Source organism: Hydra vulgaris, chromosome 11, assembly GCF_038396675.1.
Source record: "Hydra vulgaris chromosome 11, alternate assembly HydraT2T_AEP".
In the NCBI taxonomy this organism is placed as follows: Eukaryota; Metazoa; Cnidaria; class Hydrozoa; order Anthoathecata; family Hydridae; genus Hydra; species Hydra vulgaris.
The window spans coordinates 38,280,406-38,296,676 of record NC_088930.1 but is presented as its reverse complement, the minus strand read 5'-3'; positions in this window follow the sequence as shown (position 1 = coordinate 38,296,676).

The window sequence follows — 16,271 nt, the reverse complement described above, 5'->3', positions numbered from 1 at the left end:
ATATATATATATATATATATATATACATATATATATATATACTTAATAGTTAATATATAAATTTTTATATTGTCTTTATTTTTTCAGTGCATACGCAAAAATACAACTAAATAATATGTGCTATGCATAGCACGTAGTATGTTTGCACAGCATGTAAATACAGCACGTAGTATGTTGGTATATACCTACTACGTACAGCACGTAGTAAGTTAATATATATGTAGTATGTATAAATATCACGTACTTTTTAAGTCAGTTTTTAAATGTTATAAAGTTTAATGATAAGATTATTAATAATATAATTAAATTGAAACACGAGAAAAAGCGGTTATACGGTTAAGACGGTTAAAGCGGTTAAAATAATTTGAATTATGTGAAGTTGTAAAAAGATTTTTATAAGAATAAAGAAAAAAAGTGAGTTACTTAAAATACTTTTTAAAATTTATTTACACTACCTACACTAGAGACAAATGTTTTAGTTATATGATAACATTTCTAATCAATACGCTTTTGTAATTTTTTTTTCCTTTGTTAATCTATAAACTTTGCATAAAATTTTAATGATTTTAATTCAACTTAATTTATATTTAGTTATATAGACATTTAATTATATAAATATCTTTAAAAAGTTTTATCTTAATTTAAATTTTCAAACTTTTGAATAACTTTTTTTTCGACAATATTCGGGACTTTACCCCAATTACTAAAGATTTGAACCCAAATTTCTTTACAACTTGACGTCATGCTAAAAATGAGTTGCATATTTGAAATCAAAATGAGAAATCATATACAAAAAACAAATTGTTTGCTCGGCACCAGAAAAAAAATTTTTTTTTGTTGACCTGTGTTATCATATATATAATTTATTATTATTATTTTTTTCTTTTAATTCTCTTTTAAGTCCAAGGTTTAAGTAAGACTTGTAAAGGTGATGTAACATTTATTCATTATTCAGTAACGTTTGGCTGAATCAAATACTTTAAAATAACTTGCCTTATTAATATTAATATTCCTATTATAAATACAAGAACTTAGTACAATTAAATTCTCTCATTAGAGTATTTTGTTTTTGTTTTCTGTACTTTTTGTACACTACTTTTTGCTATCTTAATATATTTTTGTTATATTATTTTTATTCTAATTAAATATATTTTATATTAATAATGATAGACACTAAAAATATGTAATATGTTAAATTATTAATTAGAGACTACAATAGAAAACGCTAAAGAGGAATTTGATTTTTAATTAAGAAACTGCTATGCTTGAAGTTTTTTAATGTTTTATACAGGTGCTAGGAAACAAACCATTTGTGTTAATGAAATCGTGAAGTTTTTATTTTGATTAGTCAGTCGACGGGAAGAGTGGTTCTCATGCTGGTTACTCAGCATACATAGTCCATGGAATTAACATTTGTTTCTGGTCTTCAAAGCAAGATTAATTATTATTATTTGTTGTAATTTCTCGTGCTTTGAGAAGGGATGATATTTGAGTCAATTTCTCATAAGACGGTTTTGTCGCAACTAATGTTGAGTGAAAATAAAGTTTGGACTATCTATAAAATTTTAACAAGTATGTTAAGTTTCATTATTAGGGATGTACAAAATAGATTTGGTTTTGCACAAATCTGCTTTTTAAAGGATATCATCTAGTAATGAGGCCCAATAATTTTTTCCACTCCGTTACCGTAACATAAATGTAACTACATCTGTGAATTACTATTATTTTTGTAACAAATTCTATTTTTGTAATGAAATATACTGGGTACTATAACTACAGCCTACATGTTAAGTATATTAGTCAAATTTAATGACATAAAAAATTTAATTTATGTGACAATGTCTGCTCCGTTACCGACATTTGCTAATTATTTATAATTTAAAAGCAAAACAGTGCAAGTTACATTTTAAATTAAAGGGAAAATCTTAGTACACAAATAAATTCAGTACATTGTCTTTTTAAAAAAGGTAAAGCGTCTTTAAAAAAAGAAACTAACTCGACAAAAATCTTTTTCGGATTTAAATTGTACAAATACTGTCCGCTCCGTTACTGGATCATTACCATCCATCATTAATGTGAAGAAAGTCGTGGTCGCTCACAACATCATTTGCTTCAATCAACAAGATATTCAAATTTTCATCGAAATTAACCAGATCAATGATATTGTTGCTTAAATGTTGAAATTGGTAATCATTGACATCCATTGCATTGGTCGAAGTAATACTTTCATCACTGTTAAAATTCTGCAATATTAAAAAGAAATTCACGGAAGTACTTAAAATAAATTTAATTATTATAGAAACAAATAAATTAGCAAAATAATAAAATACACAAATTTTTTTTTACCGTGCTAGCGATTTTGGAAAACATATATCGCTTTAAATTGTTCCATGTGCAAACTGTAGCCCTCTTACAGAAGCAACTTAAATCTCGATACGAAGCATTAAATTTTCTGTCTGTGGGCAGCTGATGCAATTTCATAGTGCCTGTAATAGCCTTTAATGTTTTGGATCATTGTGAGTCAAAAGAAGTAATTTTGGATCCCTAAATATAGTAAAACTTTATTAATGAATGTCCATTGTTAAGAAAATTATATAAACTTTCTGCATTTGGAAGGTCACAACCAATATTAAGCAATTGATCTGCCTGACGTTTCACAGATCCTCCTATCGCATCTGGTGCTCCCTTGCCATGCCCATTTTCAAAAAATTCTAACTGGCTAAATTAAATTTTAATTCATATATCAATATCGAGAATAAGAAGAAGTTTTGCTTATTCCTATATTGTGTGGTTGGTCCATCAGAAAAAAAATGAAGATCTGTAATTTGTGGGTTATCTATCTTGAGTTCAATTAGCACGGGTTCCAGATGTGCCCATATAGAAGGAGGATCGTGCCTCAAAGATTCGGATATAGTCGTAAATGACTGATGTCCATCCATTTTATAAATTACTCCTGTATGCAATGTAGCTCGTTTGTTACTTGCTCCAAAATGTGAAGATTGAATTGCAGCAAAATTCTTGCACACATAGTTCTCAGAAAAATCTATATGTATAACAGCTTCGTTCACATTTACTGTTTCTTTTAATTGTTAGTACATTCTGAACTGGTGTCTTATTATAAAAACATATTTTCTCCCATATTTTCGTATTCCTGTTTTTCTTTTTCCCTCTAAAACCAAACTATAATACTTTCATCTTTTAGCAATCTTTTTGCTTGAAATTGAACACGAGACTTAAAACAAATGTTACATTCTCTGAACATGCATTCTCTTCTATCAGTACTACAACAAACTTGTTTCACTACTTCTTCAATATTTTTTTCTTTTAAAACACGCAGGTTAATAAGTTTATCACAAAGTAATTGTATGTTCTCGTGTTTTTTGCACAGACATGTATCTCTATCTTTAGCCGACGGTTTGGGGACAAAAAATGGGCGATAACGAGTAAACGTTGTATATGAAATGTTGTTTCTCGTATATTCTGCGCTAAATTTTTCATAAAGGTTTATTAATGAATCGAGTAGTAGTCGCTTTTGTTTTTTATCTTTATTTTTTGTTACATTCTGTTTCTTTCCAGTCGTTATTCTAGAATTGTCATCACGTGTAAGAAACTCTCTGATCAAATCCTGTGTTTCAGCATCAAACGATGTATTACCACGATGGCATTTGCTGTTTGGAGTTGTACTTTTTGATGAAAAAGAAGAGTTTGGGGTTTTATTACTTGCAAATAAATTTGACATCCTGCTTGTTTTATTTGTAAGAAAACCGTTTTCTACAGAAGAAGTAGGTGATCTATCAGTGGTTCTAGGTGAATTTGCTTGTAAACCAGGCAGGAAACTTTTAAGCCTTAACCAACGTTTTTTGTATTTTTGGGCTGTTTCCAACTCGTCGGTTAATGTTTGTATTTTTCTATAAGCCTTTGTTTTTCGGTAAGCGACCTTTGCTCTACCTTTGTTTGCGTTCGTTATTCCTACTCAACTCGCTTTCCGGTGATTCTGATAACAATGTTTCAATCTTTTTGCAGCTCTAAATTTTGCTTTCTTGACGCGCCAACAACGACAAACAACTCGTTTTTTTCTTTCTGATAATTCTGATACCACTTTAACCTTCTTCTGCTCACGCCGCATATGCCAACGTTTGCGTTCTTTTTCACGAAATATGTCTGCATTTTTTTCTAATTGTCCGTCCCGAAACGCTTTTTGAATTTCAGCACGAGATTTCTTTGAAGTTTTCATGTCGTATTTCTTTTGGAAAAATAGTATAATAACTGTAATTGTTAATACACCAAAAATCTCATTATTACTCATTGGAAAACATCTTTAAAATCTTTTATTGCTATATTGTCTAAAAGATTTAAAGAGTACTAAAACACGCCATATAAAAATTTGTAATTTTACGGAATAAAAAAGCGTAACGGAGTAGACTTCGAATAAGAATATCATTTTTAAAATAAGGTAATTAGGCTCTCATTTTTGTATAAATAATGCTTGCAGCACGACATAACTTTAAATGTTAATAAATTCCATAGAACTGGACTTTTTTTCATTATTTTAATTAGTAAATAAGTAAAAACTACAAACCTGTGACTATTTTAGAATGTAATAACTGAGTGGGCAAAAAATGTGGGGACAGCAAGTTTTTGAAAAGAGCTTCAACAGGATAAGGTGTAAATTAATACATGTATTAAAATGCCATATATTAGCATATCTAAAGTACCGAATTATGTCCCCGATTAGCCTTAATACAAAAGAAAAAAAATTATTGAGTATAACAATATAGTCCTAGATGCAGGACATCTACGGAGTGGACATTTTTGATTAACAATTGTGCAAACAAATTTTTAAATTTTAGTTGGAAATATTCGATAAAATGCTAGTTTATATTAACGATAAGTATTACAACCCACGGTGCTGTTTTTTATGTTACTTGTACAAGAATTGCGTTTTTATAGCTGTCGGACAAAATTTCAGTAACGGAGTTGACGGAATGAGAAAATGACTCATTTACAACTCTAGTATATGATTTTTTTTTTTTAAATTATAATGCTGAAAAATATCGCAAAAGTCATTGCACAATTTAATTTTAGGCGGTGTTTCTTTTGTTTAAAAGATGTTAGCTTAACGGCTTCTTTGAGCTTCTTCTAATAAACCTAAAAAGTTCATTTTTACAATAAGATGTAAATAGTTTTTTTTTACAGTAAAATTATTATTAAAAAAGTAAATGTTTTAAAAGTAATAAATGGGCTGCGTAATCGTCTATTTTTCACTTTTCAATAAATTCTAATTTAGATTAGTTGATTTTTTTAAATCAACTAATCTAAACTAAAATTTAGTGCAGCCATGGTGCAGTGGTAAGAGTTCTGGCTCAGAACTAAGAGGTCCGAGGCTCAACGCCCAATAAGAGACATTGGTAAGAAGAAGGCGTGAACTTCCTAGTTAGATGCTCCTCCGCGGTACTCTATGACAAGACCGTAAGCAAAGAGATATTATAGCTGGAGAGAAACAAGCCGAAAATAATTTCAAACCCAGTATAGTCTTTGTTGTATAGTTATTCCAGCGGCAAGGCACAATGGCGCTTTTGTAAAAAAATGATAAATTTTGAAATGTAATTTGTAAGCTTTGAAAGTTATAATCAAAGTGGAATAATCTATTAGAAGTTTATTGGATAGGTTTTTAACAACTATTTGATCAATTAAGAAGTTGTTGTTCAACACATTTAGAAGCTATTTTGTTTTTATTACTTATCAACAATCTCGACGTTTTTACAAAAAATTGTTCGCTATATATAGCAATTAAAAATGCAACTTGTGACTCTTGTCAACAATTAATGATCGTTATAAAAAACGTTATAATAATAAAAATGTGCAACGTGTGACTTTTGTTAATAATTAGCAAAGCTAATTATTGACAAATTATTGAAGCACATTAAAATCACAGCATCTCCCCTAGCTCAACAAGAGCTCATACATAATCATGATACTTTCGGTTAGAAAGCACTCTTCTCCCATAGCGAGTGAACCGAACTGGCTGTAAATCTGTCTCACAATTTGTTGAATAGTTTTGATCAGCGCGGTCCATACTATTGTCAGTTTCATCATTATCTTGGGAATTTATTTAAGAACTTGGATCTTCGATTACGTCGTGTTTTAAGTTTGTTTCGGGAGGTTTAACCGGTGTCAGGTTGTAATCGTCATCAGTTGTTGTATCTTTTTCTTTTTTGTCTACACGACGATGCTGCAGATGAGAAAAATGTCGTGGCAACGTATGTCTGTTGACCCCAACTTCAACTGTCAAACCATTTTGCAGTGTCAGTATACTTCCTTTTAACCATCGCTACGTACACGGCGTCGTATGCTTGGGCTTCACCCACACTTTATTGCCAACTTTCCATCCTTGAAACTTTGTCAGGGACTTTTGTATTGATTCGACTTTATCAATTCTAGGAATTCGGACGCGTTTGTATTGTTGGCAAAAGATTTCAAAAGGTTTGCCGTGTTTTGATGAAACGTTGTTCATTAAGAATACGGACATAGGTATACCACATTTTGCTCTCGCATTTGTTCTTTTTACCGTCCAATGAACTCTTTCAACAATTCCGTTTCCCGATGGTTTCTCAACAGCTCAATAAATAAGTCTTATTTCCCACTTCGACGCCATAGCTTGCATAGTCTGGGATCTAAACGACTAGAATTATCTAGGAGAACTTCGGAAAGAGGTTCAAGCAATGACCATATTGTTTCTAACGATTGAACAACCATTGTTGCACTTTTGTCGCCAAATGGTGCCCACAATGTGTACCTGCTTGGGCCACAGTCAATACAGGTGAGATATAGGAACAAATCAACGTGAGTAACATTGCAGGCTACTCTTTCCCACTCTTTGCTGACAGCAAGCTTTCCTTTATCCCACAAAATCATATTAGGATCAATTGAATTGCATTCATCACATTCAGCGACAACTTGTTTCAATGTGTTTCTGTTAACGTGGATACCAGAACGGGAGCATAGCCCCATACTCTTGGAAACTCCCATATGTGATATTGAATGAACTTTTTTAATCTGCAGATTATTGTGCTTATAAATGGTATTACATTCTTGCGTTGCAACTTTGTTTTTTATCCATTTTGTTGGCACTCGCGTGAGTTTTTGTTGTTGATACCAATATGTAACATCTACATTTATGGCGTAATCCTCGACCAATTTTCCAAATATTTGAAGCCTTCATCGAATTAGCATTTTGTATTGCCCAGCACATTTTACAGGATTATCCATTTCAATGTCATACTGAGACCTTCAATACATGCGTCTAATACAGCTACGTTGATATACATTACATCAGAATTTGGTTGGAGTCATGTCGCATTTTCTATTTTTTTGTCACTTTGCATTATCACAAATCTTTTTGCATTTAGAATGCATTTTGTTTGACATTCCATACGCCTTTTGCTGGATTGCATTTGATAACTTTATCCACGACTTCCTGCATCATTTCATTAACGTACTTAATCGTAATAGGTTAATCCCAACCTACTTTGATTCTTTATAAAGCTGCATGCGAGTCTCAACCATCAAGCAACTGGTAGATTAGTAACCAGATTACCACACAGTGAGAATATCTCCCTCTTGGTGAGCACATTTTTAATAATGGAAATCTCGCGTCCTCTATTCCAAAATATTTCCTTTGTAGATGGATTTACTATGACTTCCAATCCTAGTGCACGAACTGGGTTTTTACCAAAATATTCGGGTGTTTTTGCGTGAAGACCCCATCTCTTCATATGTGCCACCAGCTTTCTTCCATTTCCATTGGTAGCTAAGGTGTCATCAATGTATCCTCTTGTTGATTTTGCAAGTGCAGAATTTTGTTGGAGAACATATTGTAGTATTGAGCGCATATTGTTCATCTTTGTAGATGACAGTTTGGTCTCATTGCATTGTTGATGACATCCGCATCCCTTGTAGAGACTTTTACATAGGTGTTAATTTCGCAAAAATCAAGTACGGTCTTATCTTCTTTTTATTATCTCGAATGACGCACATCAACGGTAGTAACCCTTTAGCTTTTCCATAATTTTGTCATCATATTTGATAAGTATGCCTTCTTTGATCCATTCATTAATTTCGTTGTTAAACGCCTCACGATGTTGGTTAGATACGTTATACTGGCTTGTTCTGTTTTTTATTTTAGGTTCGTTCTCACACTCCCAACTTACAATCCATTTTTTGCCATCAAAATTAGCTTTGCTTGTTCCAATTTCAATTGTCGCAACACAAGGTGTTGATGGCAACTTAATCAAAAAATTACAGAATTTTAATTTTCCAGTGCCAATTTTCAGTTCATCACACAACTTTATTAGATCCATACCCATAATCATATCGTATTTGTTTATTACTTTATCCACACATGACACCAATGCATCCACCAAACACCCGTTCGTTGGGTGCAACAATTTCTTCATATCGAATCATTCCGTCCATTGTTGCAACATCCACTACACAAATCACTTTATAGTCAGATGGCAGCAACTTCTTGATGATTGTTGATTTTGAGCAACCAGTATCCACAAGCGCTGTAGCTTTACAAAAAATTGTTCGCTATATATAGCATTTAAAAATGCAACTAGTGACTCTTGTCAACAATTAATGATCGTCATACAAAACGTTATAATAATAAAAATGTACAACGTGTGACTTTTGTCAATAATTAGTAAAGCTAATAATTGATTATTGACGCACATTAAAATCACAGCAGAAGTTAACTACAACAAAAAATCACGATTACGGTGAAGCAATTGTCTCTTGCACACCTCAATTATTGGTATGAATACCAAAGTTTTAGACAATCTTTACTACCTGTTTAAACCTTATTTTTTGCTTGCCTGTTCAGCTCTAGGCTTATTACATTCTTTAAGAATGTTCTTTCGGCCAGGCACTCATTAAATCCTTCCAGGCGTTTATTTTGTGTTTGAGTATTTTTGCTGGATCTAAAAGCAAATTGCTATATTCTAAATATAGAGATACAAAGCTTTGTTTTGTAAATCCTACAAAAATACTACCAGTTCTCATCTAGACATTTATTAATTAAATTCTAATCTAGAAATTTATTATATGTCGTTCAAAAAGCATAACAAAAAAATAACAACAAACTAACTCTAAATATTGTTTACGAATTTTTTAAACTTCCATCTTTTATTTGCAATGCATTAATTGTTTATGACGTTTTGAAACAATACCATTGAATAACTTTTGTTAAACGTGGAATGTGATTGGTTAACTGGTTAATTGGTTAATTGGTTAATTGGTTAATTGGTTAACTGGTTAATTGGTTAATTGGTTAACTGGTTAATTGGTTAACTGGTTAATTGGTTATGTGATTAGTTATGATAATTACGCGGTGTTTAATAGAAAATTATGCTACCACTAAGACGGTTCCTTAAAAAAATGACGTATTTTACTTCGTCTCCCTTTAGTCTACTACAACTCCTTGCCGTGAGTGCTTTGAAAGCACCTTAAAAACAACAACAAAAAATTGTAGTTTATATTCAAAAAATTCTAATTTAGATTGTTGATTTTTTTAAATTCAACTGATCTAAATTATAATTTATTGAAATGTGAAGAATGTGCGATTACGCAATCAACATAGCAGACCATTTATTACTATTTAAAAAATGTACTTTTTTTTATCATAACATTTCTTAAAACAAATCTTATGGCCAATGTGTTACAAATAAAGTTATAATTCATGGTTATATCAAAAAAAGAAAATTTCCATATTTTTTTTATTAAATCTTAAATTTTCTGTCTTATATATTCTGATAAAGAAAAATGCTTCATTAAATGAATTAGATAACCAACGACAAAAAATCTCCTTTGAGAAATAAGAGACTAATACTCAGGGCCGTCCCTAGGATTAGCCGCGCCTGGGGCAAACGTAGTTGTAGCGCCCCTCCCCCAGTATTAGTCGCGTATGTAAGCTTTTTGTGCTGCTACCAATACTTCAATACTTACACCACCTTCTAATCTACCATATGGATAAATACATATATATATATACTCGATTGAAGGATTGTTATAAGTTAAGGAAATCAAATAGTTCAAATTAAAGGATATCAAAAAAGAAATAACTACTCAGAACTAATCAATAAATTTAAAAACAACTTGCAACCCACGTGGCAAATTATAAAAGAAATTATTGAAAACAATAACCATGCTTAGATTTCTGCCGCAGATGATTAAAATTGATACCATAGGTTTATATAACCCAAGAGTAAAAAAAATACATTTTTAAAACGTTTTAGAGGTCTTTTGAATGTCTTTTGAACGTTTTGGACGTCTTTTGAAGGTTCAAAAGACGTCTTTTTTTAGATCCTGTGCCCACTGGGACATTAATTTTAAATTTTTTTAAAGCTATTAATCAAGGAATATTTCTAGAGCAATTAAAATTTGCTAAAATTACTCCAATCTTTAAAAGTGACAAATCAAATATTACCGACTATCGTCCTTTCTCTGTTCTTGCAATATTTTAAAAATGTTAGAAAAAATAATTGGTAACAGAATATACAAACATCTTAACAAAAATAATTTACTATACAACAAACAACTTGGTTTCAAAAAAAACGCAACATGCCATAATCCAGTTTGTGCATGAAATCTCGAAATCTTTTGAAAAATCGCAGTATATGTTAGGCATTTTCATTGACCTATCAAAAGCTTTCGACACAGTAGATCATTACGTTTTACTTCAAAAACTTAAATATTATGAAATTAAAGGTATTGCTTTAAAATGGTTAAGAAGTTGACAAAAAGAAAATAATTTGTGATAAGTAACAACGGTTATCAAAAAAATTGTTTAGAAATTGTTTGCAGTGTTCCTCAAGGTCCTCGGAACCCTTCTTTTCTTGATATAAATGATCTAATATAAATGACCTGAATAAAGCTTCTGATCTAATTAGCATCATGTACGATACAAATCTATTCCTCTCAAGCAGTAATATATATATGAGCTCTTTACTACTATGAATGAAGTTTTAAATCATAAATCTAACTGGCTTAAATGTACTAAACTACTTTTTAACATTAATAAAAAAAAGTGGGTTTTATTTCATTTGTATGCAAAAAATCGATCAACAAACTTGCCACAAGTTTATATTAAAGAAATTGAAATAAAAAGTGGTTTCGTTACAAAATTCCTAATCTTAATGAAAACATCTTCTGGAATCAACACATTGATTACGTAACTATTAAAATTTTAAAAAACATTGAAATTCTATATGAAGCTCGAAACTATCTTAATAAAAATTGTTTAAGCCAACTTTATAACCCTTTTATCCACAGTTACATAAATTATGCCAACACTGCTTAGATAAATACTGCAAAAAGTTAAAACTTTTTTTATTGTCTTTTGAAACATGCGATCCGCATAATTAACTATGCTGATCAATTCACACATAAAAGACTTTTTTGCTGAAATAAGATTATGAAGTTTATTTCAACTTAATATATTTAAAGTTTTATGTTTTACATATTTATGGAGAAAAAAATCTACCCCCCCCCCCCTGTCGTTTTTGATTATACTTTTAAACTGAAACGTAACAACAAAAACGGTATGAGAAACATAACTTTTTAAATGAACCGTTTTTTACACAAAATTTAATTAATTTTGCATTGCTTATTATGGACCCCACCTATTGAATAATATTGTTTTGCAAAATTTGATCTACGAAATTCCTTTAACCTTTTCAAGCTCAACCTTAAAAAATGTATTCTTTCACTTGATAATATACTCAGATACTTCTAATATTATGAAAATTGTTATACAGCATGGATTTTAGCACTTTATTTTTTAATATATTATACTTGTCTTTATTTTGCTTGTTTATACTTTAGAAAGTTTTTTTTTTTTTAAATCTTTGCTTCCAACAAGGCTGCAAGCAACCACTTTTAGAGTTGAAAGTTACTAAGAGCAAGATAACAATTGACAGACAACTTAAAAGATTGTAAATTATAAGAATCAGGAAAACAAGATGAAGGAAGCAAATTCCAAAGAAATGATGTTCGAGAAAAAAAACTAGACAAATAAAAGTTTTGGAGCACTTAGGAATAGCCACATAAAAAGGATGAGACTTAACTGAATGACAAGTAATACAAGAATGAATTTTAGTAGATAGTACAAGAGACGCTAGCTCTTTAGAGCAATGTCCTTTATAGTATTTTTAGAAAAGAAAAAAAGAATTATGACGATGCAATAATGGTTGGAGGTTGGCTGCAAAAGCAGGTCCAACTATGTTTACAATGCATTTCCGCACCTCGTCTAAAAGAGAAAGGGCATCATTGGAAGATCCACCCCATATATGGCAACAGTATTTCAATAAAGAACGGATTTGAGATTTATTGAGATAAAGAACAGAATCCGAAGTAAGAAAGTGTCAAGCACGATAAAGAGATGCAACCTTAGCAGGTAGCTTTGTAATGAATTTGATATATGGTTTCAAAAAAAGATTGGAACTAAGAGTTAGTCCTAGAAGATTAAGGGTAGATAACTCATCGAGTACATTACCGTTCATAAATATAGGAAGATCTAAATTATTGCGATAATGATTGATTGAATAAAAGTTGAAGTTTACCAGCCACTGTGAGCCCCATGTTGTAGCAGAAGTGAGATCTAACGTGAGCCCCATGCTGAAGCAGAGGTTTTAACGACAAGATCTTATGGCTTTCTTTCAATTCCTGCTTACACTTCTTTTTTTTCTTTTTTTTATTTATTTATTTATTTATTTTTGTTCTTTTTATTACATTATAAATAAGCATTTCGTTACAATATTTAAAATACAAATATATAATAATAAAAACATATATATATAATAATCGTTATTAAATAATAAAAGAACGCGGGAACTCGTAGAAGACCATACGGTCTTGTCGTCGAGTACCGCTAAGAAATGATCGTGTTAAAATTTATAAAATATTTACAAGATAAGAAATAAGTTAACGAAGTAAGAAACTTAAAATATTCCGTTACAAATACAAGATACATTATTATATATTACAATTGTTAATGATGCATATATAATTTTTATAAATCAATAGTTAAATAGGGGGTAAAAAGGAAGATCACTAAAAAAAAAAAAAAAAAAAATATCAAAAGTAAATTGCTACATCTTCAATTGTAAAAATGAGTTTTTTAAGCTTTCGTTTAAAAGAAAAGTAGTTACTTTGATGAATAAAGTCCTTAGTAAAATTTTGTAAAACTATTTTATTCCATAAGAATGGTCCGCGATAATCAATACAAAATTTAAAAAGATTTGTTTGAAAAATGGACTGCTTTATAAAATTATCATTCCGCAAAATGTATTTATTTTTATCTTTCGATGAATACAAATTATGGAAAGAAATAGGGGATGAATTGGTTTTACATTTAAACATAAAACAAAGAATATTAAAAATGTTAAGCTCATATATATTAAAAACTTTCATTTCAAATAATAGAGGCTTGGCATGAGTATAACGGTCTTTAAAATATATGAGACGTGCTACATGCTTCTGCTGACAATAAAGAGGTTTAAGTTTAATTTTCTTTGCACTACCCCAAGCAATGTTTGCATAGTTTATGTGACAATGAATAAATGAGTGATATAATTGTACTAAAGTACGTTTATTTAAAACATTTCTTGCTTTGTACAATATTCCTATACTTTTTGAAATTTTACTTGATAAGTTTTTAATGTGACTTTTCCATGTAAGATTTTCATCTATACAAACACCTAGAAAGTTGGTTACTGTTACTTGTTTAATTTGTATATTGTCAATAACAAGATGAGGCATGTTAATTGGCAGTTTATGTTTTTTGATAAGAGGATGGAAAAGAACCCATTTAGTTTTATCAATGTTAAGAGATAATTTGTTAGTCTTAAACCAGTCAGATATTTTGATTAACTCGATGTTCAAGCAACTAAATAAAGTAGGAATGCTTTTGTGTGACATGAATAAATTGGTGTCATCAGCAAACATAATTGTTATTAAATCCGAGGCTTTGAATAAATCATTAATATAAATAAGGAAAAGAAGAGGTCCTAATATGGATCCTTGAGGAACTCCACATGTAATATTTAACAAATTTGATGATAATGTTTCATCGGCGTAAACAAATTGTTTGCGATAAGTTAAATAACTTTTTAACAATTTTAAAACATTGCCTGTTATACCACAACATTTTAATTTTTTAGCAAGAATTTTATGATTAATGGTATCAAACGCTTTCGCTAAATCAATAAATACTCCCAATGTGAATTTAGAATTATTAAATGAGTCTGATATACTTCTTGTAAGCTGAATAATTGCATGCTCTGTTGAATTATTTTTTTTAAATCCATATTGCATGTTATATAATAATTTGTTTGATAAAAGGTGATTGTATATTCTGTTGTACAAAATTCTTTCTAAAATTTTAGAAAAAACAGAGAGGATAGAAATTGGACGATAATGTTTAACATTAGTTTTTTCTCCTTCTTTAAATATAGGAATAATTTTTGCTATTTTTAAATCATCAGGAAAAACTCCCTGATTAATAGAGCATTTAAAAATTTGAAAAAGTATGTCTTTTAAAACGTCAAAACAGTTTATAATAACGTTCCCATTGATATCATCTGGACCAACTGCTTTATTTGACTTTAACAATTTATAAGCACTTTCAAACTCTTCAAAAGACAAATCAAAAAAATTTAGATTCGAGTTAAGAGGGTCATATGTTGCCTTAAATGATTTTTTAGGGTTTGGAATTATTTCGGCTAGGTTTTGTCCTACAGATACAAAATATTTATTAAATTTGGAAGCAATTGTTTTTTGATCAAGAATAAAATTATCATCTACTTTAATAACTGAGGGCAAAGATTGCGATGTTTTTTTAGTGTTACCCGTAATTTCGTTTATTAGTTGTAAGATTTGTATATTAAATTAATGTCTTCAGAAAAGTTAATAATGTCCCAATTAACTAAAGAAAGTTGATATTTAAAAGATTCTAGGTTTTTATTATGAAAAAGTCGTTTTTTAAATGATTTTTTTTCATTACATAAAATTTTCGCATAAATATCTATTAAAAAGAAAATAGGAAAATGATCAGATATGTCACTTTTAATAATGCCTTTTTTAAGCGAATTATTAAAAATATCATTGGTTATAATGTTATCAATTAAGGAAGTTGTTGTTTGAGTAATTCTTGTTGGTTTGTTTATTAGAGGAACTGCTCCATTTTCAAATAGGCCATTATAAAACCCATTAATGTCTTTTTTGACGTGATACTCAAAGCAATTTAAATTCAGATCACCTAATATGTAAAGTAATTTCTTTTCGTGGTTGATTTTATTTACAATATCGTCATGTAAAAATGAACTAAATGTATTAATTTCGCCAGTAGGTGGGCGATAACAACAGTTAATTACAATATTTTTAGTTTTATTGCTTAATATTTCAATCGTTAAAACATTGACGTTTTAACGATTGAAATATTAAGCAATAAAACTGTTGACACTTTCAAATGCTTGAAAGTGTCAACATTAAAAATGAGGCAGTAAACTCAGTGTCTGAAGAGTCAACTGATGAAGCTCTTTCTAACCTTCTAATTGGAGAATTAAAGTCTTTTAGGCTAGCCCTAAACAACTGGTAAAGTCAAGGCTATGAAAACGGGTCTAATATGACTGCAAAACAAAAAGGTGTTCAGGCTCAAATTTTAGCAGAATATTCACAACCCTCATTTACACCCTGTGGTTGCCACATTTTAATTTAGTTAAATCGAACGTAGCTAAATTATTGCAGATGCATATGGAAGATTTCTCATTTTAAACCTAATTGTCTGGCATAATTTTTTGTTTGAAATAAATTTAGTAAGAAAAATTGTTCAAGGAAAGTTGTCAAACATTTGTTTGGCTTTTGAGCTGCTGAGAAGTTGTATTAAGTTTCTTAATACCTTTCTAAAAAAGAGGATCAAGTTACTCAAATTCTAAAGCAAGGAAAATAGCTAAGGAACTTGGCATCAAACCACTGCTTGAGTAAAAGTGGCAGAGAAAGAAGGAAAGATTATTTATTTGTTAAAAAGAAGACAAATACAATTCTAGTCCAGAAGAATCTTTCAAAAATGACTTTTTCTTGCTTCTAATTGACACAATTGAATCATCATTAAAAGACAGGATGGACAAGTTCTCCGAATACGAGTAAAAATGGGGATTCCTATTTTACTTAGAAAAACTACCATCAAAGCAAAAACTTGAAGAGGATTGTAAAAT